Source organism: Gadus chalcogrammus, chromosome 14 (assembly GCF_026213295.1).
Source record: "Gadus chalcogrammus isolate NIFS_2021 chromosome 14, NIFS_Gcha_1.0, whole genome shotgun sequence".
NCBI lineage: Eukaryota > Metazoa > Chordata > Actinopteri > Gadiformes > Gadidae > Gadus > Gadus chalcogrammus.
Window position 1 is genome coordinate 17,356,013 of NC_079425.1, and position 12,766 is coordinate 17,368,778.

Here is a 12,766-nt window from a genome sequence, read left to right on the forward strand (position 1 = left end):
ATGCCCTCTTGTCTACTTTCAAGACTCCAGAAAGTAAGAGTTTGCTTGGATTGTCCCAGTGTAGTTTGAAAAATGCACCCCCTGCCGGGGACTTTCATTGGTTCATGCTGCAATTTTGTCCCGCTCACGGACGCTCTGCGTCATACGGATACAAATCACTTTTGCTACACTTGTACCACATAGTTGTGTTGCAAAAGTATCCACAAGAAAAACAACAGCTGAGACTCGTAGCAGCAGATTTGAGCAATTGTATCGATGGACTTGTGCTCGCCCATTAAAATGCTCATTGAACATAGCCATCTATATAATTTCATTTGTGAGGAAATATTTCACAGATGTGCAACTTCTGATGCATTAGTTAAAATTTGGCTATGAAACACAGGTGTGTGAATGAGTTTTGCACCAACTGCGCTGCAATGATTGTAGCAAAAGTGTCAAGTGCATGACTCTGTGAAGTTGTGATACACAGAATAAGATTTGTGCATCTGTAACAAAGGACTTGTGAACTCGTAGCCCCTATTTTGTGTTTACGCTGGTAGAAATTTTTTTCACGACTTCAAATTTACTGTTACACATTTGTGACTTTAGTGTGCACATGCTAAATAAATATTTACGACTTCAAATTTACTGTTACCCATTTGTGACTTAAGTTTACGCATACTAAAGACTTTTGCTACAATAATACCTTCATGCATCTCGTACCACCAGCGGCACGCGAACCACAGTTTGAGAACCAATAACAAAATAGTAACAACGAGTTTCATTGGTTTCTCAATGCACCCACCCTCTCGCATTATCTCGCGATGATTGAGAAAGAGCAGCGAGAGGCTCCTCGCTCTAATGTGTGGTCACACACACTCACTGTTGTGGAAGCAACGCATACAAGCTGGTGAACACAAGAGGAGACATTCTGAGAGAAATCGTCCCCAGTATAAACGTAGTGGTCCAATGCAAGACATTCTTCGCGGCTCTTCGCTGGATTCTTTTTCTTGAAGTGAGTAAAGTTATGATATGTCTTGTTTTGTTCACTCCTCTAGTCCTGTCGCCTGTGTAACGCTAGCTTATATTTTTTCAATTCAAACAGCAATACTTACAATTCACTATATCATCTGTCAGCCACAGACAACATCGTAAAACCTAGTCAACCACGTACATGTCATTACACGAAATCATGTTGAATTTGGAGGCGCTTAATATAATGCTGTTGACTGAGGAATGTATACTCATGTTAGCTTGCATGCTAACATTGTATCTTACTAAAGTCCTCCTGTTGGCTGACTTGCTCCCCAAGGATAATGGTTGCAAACACAAGCGATATAGAATATTTTTAATTTTAGTTTTAAAAGGACGCCCCTCTCTATGTATCAGCAAATGTGATCTATGTGATTTATGGATCACAATGTGTTGTGTACTTTCATTGTGAAGTAATTACTTGTAATATTGCATCTTGCTCGTGCATCTTCCGCTTTTTTGAAGTCGGTCGTATCTTGCCTGGAGTTTTGTATCAAGCCAAGGAAGAAATGCTTTTGCTTTCCAAGCATTTGTGGCACAACCTCACCAAACACTTATTAACTTTGTCTCACCATTGTCTCTGCGATTTTATTGGGACGGAGTGGTGCGTTGTATTGTACAGCAATTATATATTTTAAAAGGATCGTTTTTAAATACAGAGCTCTGACAATCTATCTTTTTATATTTTATAAAGGGCAATAACTGTTCATTTAAATGTCGCGACACCATGCATACATAAACAACACGTATAATTGCATACATTTATTCTGCAAAAAATACCTTTATCTAAACGCGCTGCATTTTCATTGCTTCTTCCACGTTTGACCCAGCAATCTCGGTGTCCCGCTCTAGTGCCTTCGATCAACCCATCTATTTGGCCGCAGCATGAAACGACAATGTCGTTCTTCTGGGTTGGCAGCTGTCTTATAAAGAGAAAATCATTTAGTACTTAAAAGCCGATGTATATATATATATTTATGTTTGTGGGTTGAATCTTATTTCCCAGTTGTAATGTATATTCAGCTAAGATCCGTGACAGTCAAAATTGATCCACTAGCTCCCCACGTTCGGATATAATCAATAGCTCCAGTTACGATACTGTGAGTTTTGTAAAGTCATGCCTGTCTCAAGTGGAATCAACTATCGCAAAATGAATCTTGCCTGACCAATCTTGTGTTTATGTCTCAATAAAGAGCAAGTCACGGCATCAGTTGGCTCCTTATGATGGTTATTCGCTATAGCTGGTGATTGTAGTCCATGCATTTAGCCTTCAATGCATTAAACCTTTGAGTCCTTTAATCTTATGTAGCTGTTTGGCTGTGGTTGTTAGAGTGCTAAATTGTTTTAAGATTGCAGAAAGTAATGATTATCCGTCACCTGGAAAAGCAATTGCCCTGTGGCGATGTTTCATAGCAACGCACGTTGGTGCTCCAAGCCCCAATCTTGTACATTTGCCCTTGCTATGTATTAAAAATGTATGGATAATGTGCATAGGCTAATTAGTTAATCTCAAGCTAATGCTCTATATTTATTGAGAAACTGAGCCGGGAAATAGGTTAGTAGCATCGGTCATCCGTAACGTAGCAGAATCAGGTCGTTAGGCTTTTATATATTTTTGGGTGGATTTATTTATAGAGCTTTATTTAATAAATCTTTAGAGATATGGGTCTTGACTGATTGTTGTTTGAAACTCCTGATGGTCTTCCACGAGTACAGAAGAAGACATACTGCCAATAATTAAGCAACAGTGTTTAAGTGTATAATTTCTGATCCTTCTTTCTATTTTAATTGTGTGATTGAAGTGTAGAAATGCCACCATCTCCATTGCTGCAACAGTCATGAAACGCTTTCTAATCATAGTACTAAAAATAATGTAGTAACATATTTGTAAGTATTGCTTATAGCCTTTTCTGCTATAGAACTTTGGACACTTGTTTTACTTTGTTCCATGCAGCTTTGTAATGGTTCCTTTAGTGGCCTGTATTACAATCTTCAGGTGGCAGAAGAAGGGGGCTTATCTGCAGTGATTTGTCTGTGAAAAACAAAGCAGTTGGCCACTCTAAACTGCTGCTTGCCCCCATGCTAGGTATTTGAACAAAAAATCCTCTTTATATTGCTTTTTTGCTTTTCATTGTGCCCAGCAAAGCTACGTGGCAATGGTTAGCCTAAACATGCTGCTTTGTGTTCTGTGAACCATTACAATGTTGACAAATTTCTTATCTTCAGTTAAATTTTACTGTTCAAAATACAAAATGTTTGCAGTGTTAAGTAGCTGCAATACGTTTCATTATCTACGGGTGTATATATATGGGACATTTTGGTGTTTTGATTATTAGGAATTTAATGTTTCAGTTCGTCCTAATTTAGTATTCCTTGTAATGGGGTGTCTAGACCAGACAGAAGAGTAACTTTGTATGATCTTCAGTTATGAGGAGTGAGGACACAACCTTTCCATCCAAACTGCAGGAATGTTCTCTGTGCTTAATCATTACTCCAGTTATGTGGAGATTGTTTGAATTGGTCTAGCAAACTTCTGGAGCGGTTTGAGTTGGCTCATGCTCAGGCCTTTGTCTCTCATACAGGGTGAGTAGTGCTAAGCCTAGTTCATCCCGCGGTGCCTCATAAAGGGCTAATGTAACAAGCCCTGCCCTGTTTTTAGCTCCTAGCTGGACTCTTCCTTTAGGCTGCACGCCACTGACCATGATCAGTGGTCTCACTGTGACAGTTGGGAGGGGGGCCTGTTATGATAGTGATGGTACTCAGACTTAAGAAGAGGTGAGAAGAAACCACCCACAATCTAATTAAAAGTGGGCTAATGATCGGCAATGTGTCCAGTTCGAATGGTAGCGTATTTGTCAAGAAATTTAGGAAGACCTTTTTTAAATGGAACCTATCTAACACCAAAGATTGAAAATGTAAAAGACTGTTTGAAGCTTATGTTATACTTCAGTAATTATTGTAGCCTAAATAGTAGAACTACTTGTCAAGTCAAATTTCTCAGATTGCTTATTATTATTATTATTATTATTATTATTATTATTATTATTATTATTACTTGCAGTAGTAAACTATGGTATTTCTTCAAAGTGTGCATTTCCTGGGACATGGTTGATAGCATGTGCATTAAAGCACACATTCATATTTGCTGTTTGTTTCTAGGCTTTTTTTGTAGTCAGTCATTTATTTATTTTTAGTACATCAACTGGATCGTGCCTGTATCACAATATACTGTGTTTTAACCAGTACACCAAAGATAAAAATAATGAAATGCACTGGGTCTTATCACCTTGCGATATGTTTTATTTTCCTCTCACTTTCCTATGTTTTCTAAAACCACCATTTTGACAAGCTGCATACAAATATTCTAGCCATTTTATTACTGGCCACTTCTTGCAAGAAACTCATTTTTTCCTTAAAGCCATTTAAAGTTAAATGCTCAATTATTTAAAGTAGTCATCCTTTGGTCTTGCTGTGCTTTGTTTAGCTGACACATAAATTTCGCTGCTAGCTTTCAGAGCATTGAAGTGGCTCCAGTGGCCTGAGTTAATGTGAGCAGGCGACTACCCCATCCTACCACTTCAGAGCACAGTAGTCTTTCTGTTGGAGCCCTTGGCATAAAGGCCTTTTGCCACCCCCACATAAAGCATTGAGTTTATAGTCTCCTTTCGTTATTGTGGAAAAATGCCATTGAACGTTCTCCTATAGATACCGTAGGTTGTGAGTTGCATCACAACTATAATCACTTTTTTACCCAACATTTGTGTTACAGCCAATGGTATGCCAGTTCTTCTTCCTTGTCCGGGTACTTTTCATAAATGTCAAATGCTTCTTTGTCAACACAACTTGGAAGTTTAAATTTGTATTTTTTTTTTTTGACATTCCCTGAGAGAAAAACTTTTATAGATGTTTCAAAGAATAATTACTCACCAGTGAGCTTGAACTCTATAACCATCCGATGTTGCCAACTGACCAACTTCAACTGCACACATGTGTTCATGCTGTTGGGTATGCTATGTGAGGCTTTATCAGCCTTTTCTATTGTAAATTTACACTGAAGTTTGTAGCCAACTAACATTTGGCCTTTCAGTTTCAGCTCTGCACTGGATGTTGCCAGTCGGCAGTGTCGAAGCGGTCTGTGGACTCTGCTTGTCTGGTCATGTAACCTCTTGTTCATGTAACCTCTATACTTGTCATCCAGGCAGTGTAGCCAATTCAAAAGCGCATGCCCAGACAACTAATACTTATCTCTCTGAAGGCCAAATCCGACCCAGGTATGGCTCCCTTCACCCATTCTCTTGGTTAAATACCAACCCCTTCCACTACAAAAGAGACTGGCCTAAATCGAACAGACGATGAAACAAACGGATACTAGAGATGTGAGTTTACCTGTTTTAGGTCACTTTAGGTCAGCACACACACAAAATAAGTAATAATAACAAAAAAGGATAAATGGACGGGAGACATCCCTCAGTCCAGTCACTTCCAAGCTACAGCTGAGGTTACGTTAGCCATTATCCATGCCGTTCTTTGTGTGAATCGGCACATACAATTAATAATAATAATAATAATAATAAATTGTATTTATAATGCACTTTATATTCAAGAATCTCAAAGTGCTTCAGAGAAAAAAATACCAAAAAACTATTAAAAAGGGGGAACCTCAAAGAAAGTTTAGCTAAATGCTCTTTTAAAGAGATGGGTTTTGAGGTTCAGTTTAAAAAGAGCTGTAGTCTGTGGAGCCCTCAGGTGGTCAGGGAGGGCGTTCCATAGTCTAGGGGCAGCAGCAGAAAAGGCCCGATCACCCATGGTGCACAGCTTCGTATGTCGGGTTTGGAGGGTGTGAGTGGATCCTGAACGGAGTGTACGTGAGTTTGGTTGTTTGCAATTATGCATTATATGTGCATGTTTGCTTCATTTCACCAACATAGGGTTTCATGTGCTGCTGCTTTAGCATACTTGGATTGTCTTTTGTCCTAGTCATACATCATTTATAATTCTAAAAAATCCATCCATTCCTGAAAGATAACCATAGTTAAAGCCCAACCAAAGGGCTAATGAAGGATTGAGGATGTCGTCCTCATGCTATCTGAATAACTGGAAGTATCATACCAGATACCTGTGTCCTTCCCCCAGAGCCGTCTTTTAGGGCTGCTTATCTCTGCGCAGCATCACTCCGGGTTTATTACAGTGCTGCCTGCAGGCACTTCATTTTATATTTTGACGCCATTTTTCCTTCATTCCCCCTTCAAGTCCTATGAGGGAAATGTGTTTTTCAACGGCTTGATTTGATTGGTTGGCCATTAAGTTACTTATTTTCCAATTTGTTGGGGGTTAAAAGGGTTTATTGTGCTTTTGAAATTTGGTAATTTCTGGATAGATGCATCTGCAAATTGGGGTAGCGTCATGTTAATTTAAGGTTCTAGTGTGCTGTAAATATAATGGATGGAAGATGCAAATGCCATTGTATTCTTCTCTTTACCAGCATGTTTCAGTTGAGGCTACAAATATTAGATTCTTCGGTTTGTTGTGTCTGGAAAGTAGCATGAGGCCATTTAATAGCGGGAAAGGTGCGCAACAGACTCAAAGCTTTGATTTTACATTGAGGTAATCGTGTATGTTTCTTTTATTGGCTCGCCACTGATCCCCAAAAATCCATATCTTGTCTTGTTTTAGGATAGTTTAACTTCAAACTTACTATTGCATTTATCATACGGTCGCCCTTGATAATGTTATTTGAATTGTTACATTAGACCGAAAGGGGAGCTTTCGGTCTGATGTATTGGGCAGTTAATTTAATAACTTGTGTAAGGCATTACCTTACTGTGCACTTTTTATGCATTGCTTTACTGGGGCCTAAAAAAAAAAGATTTGGTTCCTGTTGGTTGTCAGTTGAGGTCATGGGTAGGTAGGGAATTTATTTTATTTTTTTTATATTATTTTTTCCAGCGGCAGCGAATGATAGGTAGGTTGTTTTCATTTAAAAACGAGAAAATCCGCTCATCCTTGTAGAATGGAGAGGTGCAGTACCAAAACGTAATTATAGTTTGCATCAAAAAAAAGGAAAGAAAAAGCTCATAAAATATTTTGGGTCACAAAACCGGAAACCGGTCGGAAACCGGAACCAAACAAAAACATTTTTTAGGCCTTTATAACTGTTCTATTGGCATTATGTTGCATTTTCAATTTTATTTTGCAAACTTTATTCTGCAACGGTGAAGAAACTATAATAATTCCAATTATTGACAATTATTAGGACTAGTTTGTTTGTAATCAATTCCTATCCATTTTTCTGCTCTTATAATAAAATATGATTATTATATCTAACTGCATTTGTGCTGAGTGAAGCAGCGACACATGCAATAACCCAGCAGATGCTCCTGTGGGCTGATAGTAATGAGGTATCAGTGTTTCCCTGGTCACTGCCACTCATTTATTACATTTGTGTCAGGGTCATTGTGTCGTCTCATTTAGTTTACACCTTCACTGCCTCATCACAAATGCAGGCCCTGTCTGTTTGCCTGCAGTAAATCCATGGGTTGCTGTCTTTGGTTAAACGTGGAAGGGGATTTGCCATTCTCTGTAAATTTTTGGGCTCTCTGAGGAATTGAAATAAGGGGCCTTTTCTGTAACTCCGTCAAGGTGTTTCTTTGCACTGTCCTCTCCACCCTTGGTCCTTATTCAGTGCTTGTAAATCCCTGTAAGCAATGTGACATTGTTAGAGCCGAGCCTGTCTTGTTGAAACCTGTAATTTCCCTCTCTATTTAGGCTACCATGAAGTAAATTACTTGTTGCACCTAACTCTGCCACTTTTAGCCCTAGAAGACTTAATAATACTTGTAGCTGTAGTTTTACGAAACTTGTAATACTAAAAGGTGCCTCCATATCATTGAATAAATACATGGACATTGTAAAACACTAAGAATCATTTATTGGTTGCTGATCATTACGTATTGGCTTGCTTTTTGTTTTTTTAAGAGATTTGTGAATGGCATCTGGTAGGTAGACTTATCATTGGGCATGCTACTCTGAAATTCATTCGGTCAAGATAAGCGATGTAGGGCTTAATTTCAATGCAAATACATTGAAAAGTGAAACCGTGTTTGTTTTCAGATGATCTGTGTTGGGGGACACCCATTGTCAGTTGGGCAGCCAGTGTTAAGGGGCCTACACACCGCCCAGACTCAAACTTGGCCAACTGCCTTTATCCGACCACTGCCTTGCCTCTCGTCTGAGCCATTGCATTGAAACACACTGAGAAGACTACTCTCTACTACATAGTAGCGTGTGCGTTCTGAGCTTGTGCGAGATGCAGGCTCTAGTCTCGTGGCGCTAGTCCGCCCCTCCCACACACCACGCTGATACGCTGGTTGTAAGTAGGGATGGCCAAGGTTTTTCGAATAATCGATTATTCGAAATGACGTGGGTATTCGACTTTAGCTGTAGCGGATTTATTTAATTTTTATTTAGTTAATTCAATATTATTCATTAGCTATATTAATGACATATTGTTCATAAACTTGTATACTAATGCCATTTAAAATATGTAAGGTAGAAAGAAAAAACACAATTGCAATACATTCGATACATTTTTGTGCCTTTGCGCATCACATCGTTTAAATTTGCAGGCAGGGTGCACACTAAAATAAATGGCGACCAAAAGAAGCGAAGTGTGGAAATATTTTGACCAGTTTGGTGAAAATCTTTTGCAATGTAAGCACACAACCAATCAGAAGCCAGACGCCTCAGACGCCAACGCTCTAATACTTTTCATGTTGAATCAGACCAGACACCGTCCGTGCGGTTCAAAAAGCTTCCAACACAGCTGAATACACAGAAAAGAGTCTGCCTCAACGTTTCAGATGGCCAATGGTTGGGCCAGTGTGTAGCAGCCTTTAGGGAACTGCAGAAGATATTGCAATAGGCGACATGTTTATTCTTGTTGCTGGTAAGATTCCAGCACTTTGATATCAAACTTAATTCTTGACCCTAGTGAATTAAGACGTTGTTAAACGACCATGCATAACTTGGTCTTTAGTATTTTAACTTTTTGGGTCCAGACATTGTTCCCAAAAAGATAGTTTCTAGTGTTGCACTGAAACCTCTTAAAGGACAGTACTGGTCTGCGTGATCAACTCATCGTACCAATCAATCCTGGCTACACTTAAACATCGCTAACATTATAATTTGTCCAAATTGTGCCCAGATTGCTGTGTCCACACACCTTATCAATCCGATCAGATGCGAGCCTGATGATCTTGGGATGTGGTCTATCTCATTAGATCACAAGGTGAGCAAGATGCGATCTGGGATTGTCTAGAATTGACAGCTAATGCGTCCTGGCGTGATCAGATGATTAAAGTCGCATTGAAACAACGTGTTAAACAAAGTGTTAACGAGACTAGCCCGACTGAGATGTAAACTCTGTGGCTGTGCATTAGTCAATGCAATGAATACCAAGGATATTGTTATTATATACCGATCTTTTTTGTTTGCGATCCACTTGAAATGGCTCTGCACACAGCATCTGAGCTGAAAAGACCAGCTTAGCAAAACATAATGCTCTTCTTACGCATATCCTAGCATTTCTATGCATTTTGCTCCAATACAAACGTGTCACAACTCTAGGTTTGGGAAAGGCTGATTTAGTAAATGAATGTCAATTTGAGAGGGAGAAGTTATTGTTAAATGTATAATGATAAATACGTCTATTTCGTTTGAATGATTACCTGTCTGGGAGGGGTATATTATCATATAGCATCAAAAGTCTTTTTTAATCTGGCGGTTTTGGCTATTTAAAATTCTGAACTAGTCGGTGGCCTTTTGAGAGATCCAAGCGGCTTGTGGGGATGCAAACCTTGTCTCCATGCGGGAGGCAGCCTCTGTGCAGCCCCCTTCCCCCCAGACCTCACATCAATGTTGCCAGGCGCCTGAACTAGTTCAAAGCTCCTCTACAGAAATACTGTGGCTCGCTGTACGAGATTCAAGTTGTTGGTTTCGTGTCATCTAGTGTGTCATCTAATCTGTTTGTGGTTGTGTTTTTATTTGTGCGCTAGGGCTGCAACTCTACTCAACTCAAATAATTGTATCTATCTTATCTGTCTATTATTCTGACTTTTTTTGTGTATATTCAGACTATTATAAAGAAGGGCTGGGCGATTAATCAACATTCGATCTCGATTTTAGGGTCAAACGATCACGAAACGAATATAATCGCGTTTTCGAACAGCAGGATACATATCTGTACATTATTTTAGATTTCACATTTTCTTTTTGACCATTTTGTGTATTTTTTTTAAGGCAAAAATTGAAAGTTCTTAGTTACTAAGTGTATTTGGGAGAGACATGCTGAATAAATATATCATGTTTTCAAACTCAAAAAGAATCGTTTGAATAATCGTGATTTCAATATTGACCAAAATAATCATGATTATGTTTTTTTTCTATAATCGAGCAGCCCTATTTTGCAGCCCGCTCTGATGTGCGAACTTCAAACTGCTCAATGATCCAATGATTTTCCCACCTGATAACAAGATGCATTCATTTGAGGTTTCATAAATGCTTGGGAGCCTATTACAATTGCACGTTCCTTTTTGTTTTTTTGATGTGCTTCAGTAAGGTGCTTCTGGAACCTTCTGGGTTTTCAAGTCTGTAGGTTTTGTCCAAACGGATGTAAGCCCAGAGTTCACCCCAGAGATCTCCGCAGACTCTTGACAGCTGCCGAAACTCCATTTGTTCCAAGCCTTTAATACTTTCATCTTGTCTCCCTCTTGCGAGCTAGACGATGCGGCTTCCCATCCTGCCAACCTCGTCACAGTTTTTCTCTCCTGTCTGTATGGAGAGCGAAGCCTGAGTGAGACTGAGAGGATCCATGGGTTTCCAGGTTCCTCAGTCACTGTGTTCCCGCCTAGCCTCCCAAGTGCCTGCCTGTCTTTTTCTTTGCCATGTCCATCATCGTTTCTCTTCCGCCATGGCGGAACAACGCCAATTAATTCAGAAACTGGGCTATAATACAGTTGGTGTTAGAATTGCCAACAGCTTTTTAGTTATTTTTTTGTATAAAAAAAAAAAAAATGTTTGGAGAAGAGTATATATATGTTCAGTAAGTTACAAATAGCAGTGTTCTATTCGTCTTATAGTTGATTAAACAATATGATTATTAAATCAGAAACTACAGAGCCATGAATTAAAAGTATCACAGAATTATGCTATTTCTAATACAAAATTAGAAAGGGAAGCAGACAACCAACCGTTTATCCAAATACAGTATAAGGCGGGATAAATAATGTGACGATGCAGGGGAGCAGCGTAGAGCGCTGTCATTTTCAACAACAGCAAAGATGGATCTTGCTGATGTAGAGCGGTCTGTTGATTCCGCCATTGAAAGTATTAGACAAACACACAGTGTGTTTGCACTCAACACACACAGTGTATTTGCACTAAAAGAAGAACAAATAACTGCATGTAGAGCTTATGCTGACTAGCTCTTTTCAGCTGAAAGTATTTTTTCTGTTAAATTTTTTCGTTGCACAGTGCTGCGTCAACCGTTTTGTTGCTATGGTTTTAGGCCCATCCAATTGCGTCCAGAGGAATTTTGGTCTGTGCCCGTTGGTGACGCCCCTTGGATATCGAAAAATGAACTGAGAGGTTCCGGACTAATGGCAGTTTGCAATTTGTCTGGCAATGCCCGGCTAACACAATATAGCATGTCACTCAAAAATTAGGTCTGCATTACACTCTCCTGCCCCTGAAAGTAATGGATTAAAAAGCGCCTTTTTAAAAAATATATATATAAAAACACTGACACACTTCTTTAAGGCATATGCTGTATGCAAAGTCTGAATTTAAACTACAGAATTTACAGACTATGCACCTGAAAACTTGTGACAGCCACAGCAGTCACTCTGTGACAAGTTCGAAGAGTAAAGAGTTTCTTAGCTTGGTAAATCAACCGACTATTATGTGCAGAGACATTCAGTACTGCTGGGTTGGAGGTGGTTGGATGTTGCTTTACTGCCACATGTCTGGTGTCTCTGCTGGGGCCTCAACTATTGATGGCATGGGCTGAGCAAAAGGGGTTGTCATCTTTGGACATGCGTGTAAACAATCAAATGCATCAAACTGGTAAAAGCAATATTCCTCAGTTGATATTTGTTAAATGATCGAATAGAATGGAATTATTTCTTGGAATAAACCAGGATAAATGTTTCTAACACATACCACTGATGGCCACATTGGCAGGCTTTCTCTAATCCAGAATGAGCAGGAGACTCCATCTCCTTTTAAACTGCATGTATTATTGAACCTATGCTAGGGTATGCGTAATGGCTATAAGCCTGGAAAAGCACTTGCCTTTTCCACCATTAGCAGATGCCAGATGGAATATTGTGTCTTTCCTAGTGTTCATGTTGCAAATGTCTTTTCTTCTTTCTCTGCACGTTTTACCCATTTATAATTTAGATTCTGGCTTGTATGTGTTCAAGTCAACGGGTTTGCCCTAACGGGTTTGACCTGGCTGACTGATGAGCGCTTCAAAGCATTTATCTCTGCTAACATGGAGCCAGACAACACTGGAAAGGAGGGTAAGCCTTTTTTTTCATAGCATATTTCTTGTATGGCTTGGTTACAAATGATCCAAAGCCACAAACCAGTGCAACTCCAGTCTAGTGAATACTTCCTTTAGTGGAAGTCCTCTGTGTCATGGATTTTCTTCCAGGCAAGAATTTTCAGCTGTTTACCCACGTGTTTATTTCCCTAT

At 39.3% G+C, this 12,766-nt stretch overlaps 1 protein-coding gene across 1 annotated transcript in view; it reads left to right on the forward strand.

The window, feature by feature from the left end:
• Positions 1-836: 836 nt before the first annotated feature.
• glceb (glucuronic acid epimerase b) overlaps positions 837-12,766 on the forward strand; it is a 40,116-nt gene continuing 28,186 nt past the window's right edge. The window contains exon 1 of the mRNA XM_056607323.1: positions 837-994. The gene's annotated coding sequence lies outside the window, so the exon portion shown is untranslated. The remainder of the gene's footprint in view (positions 995-12,766) is intronic.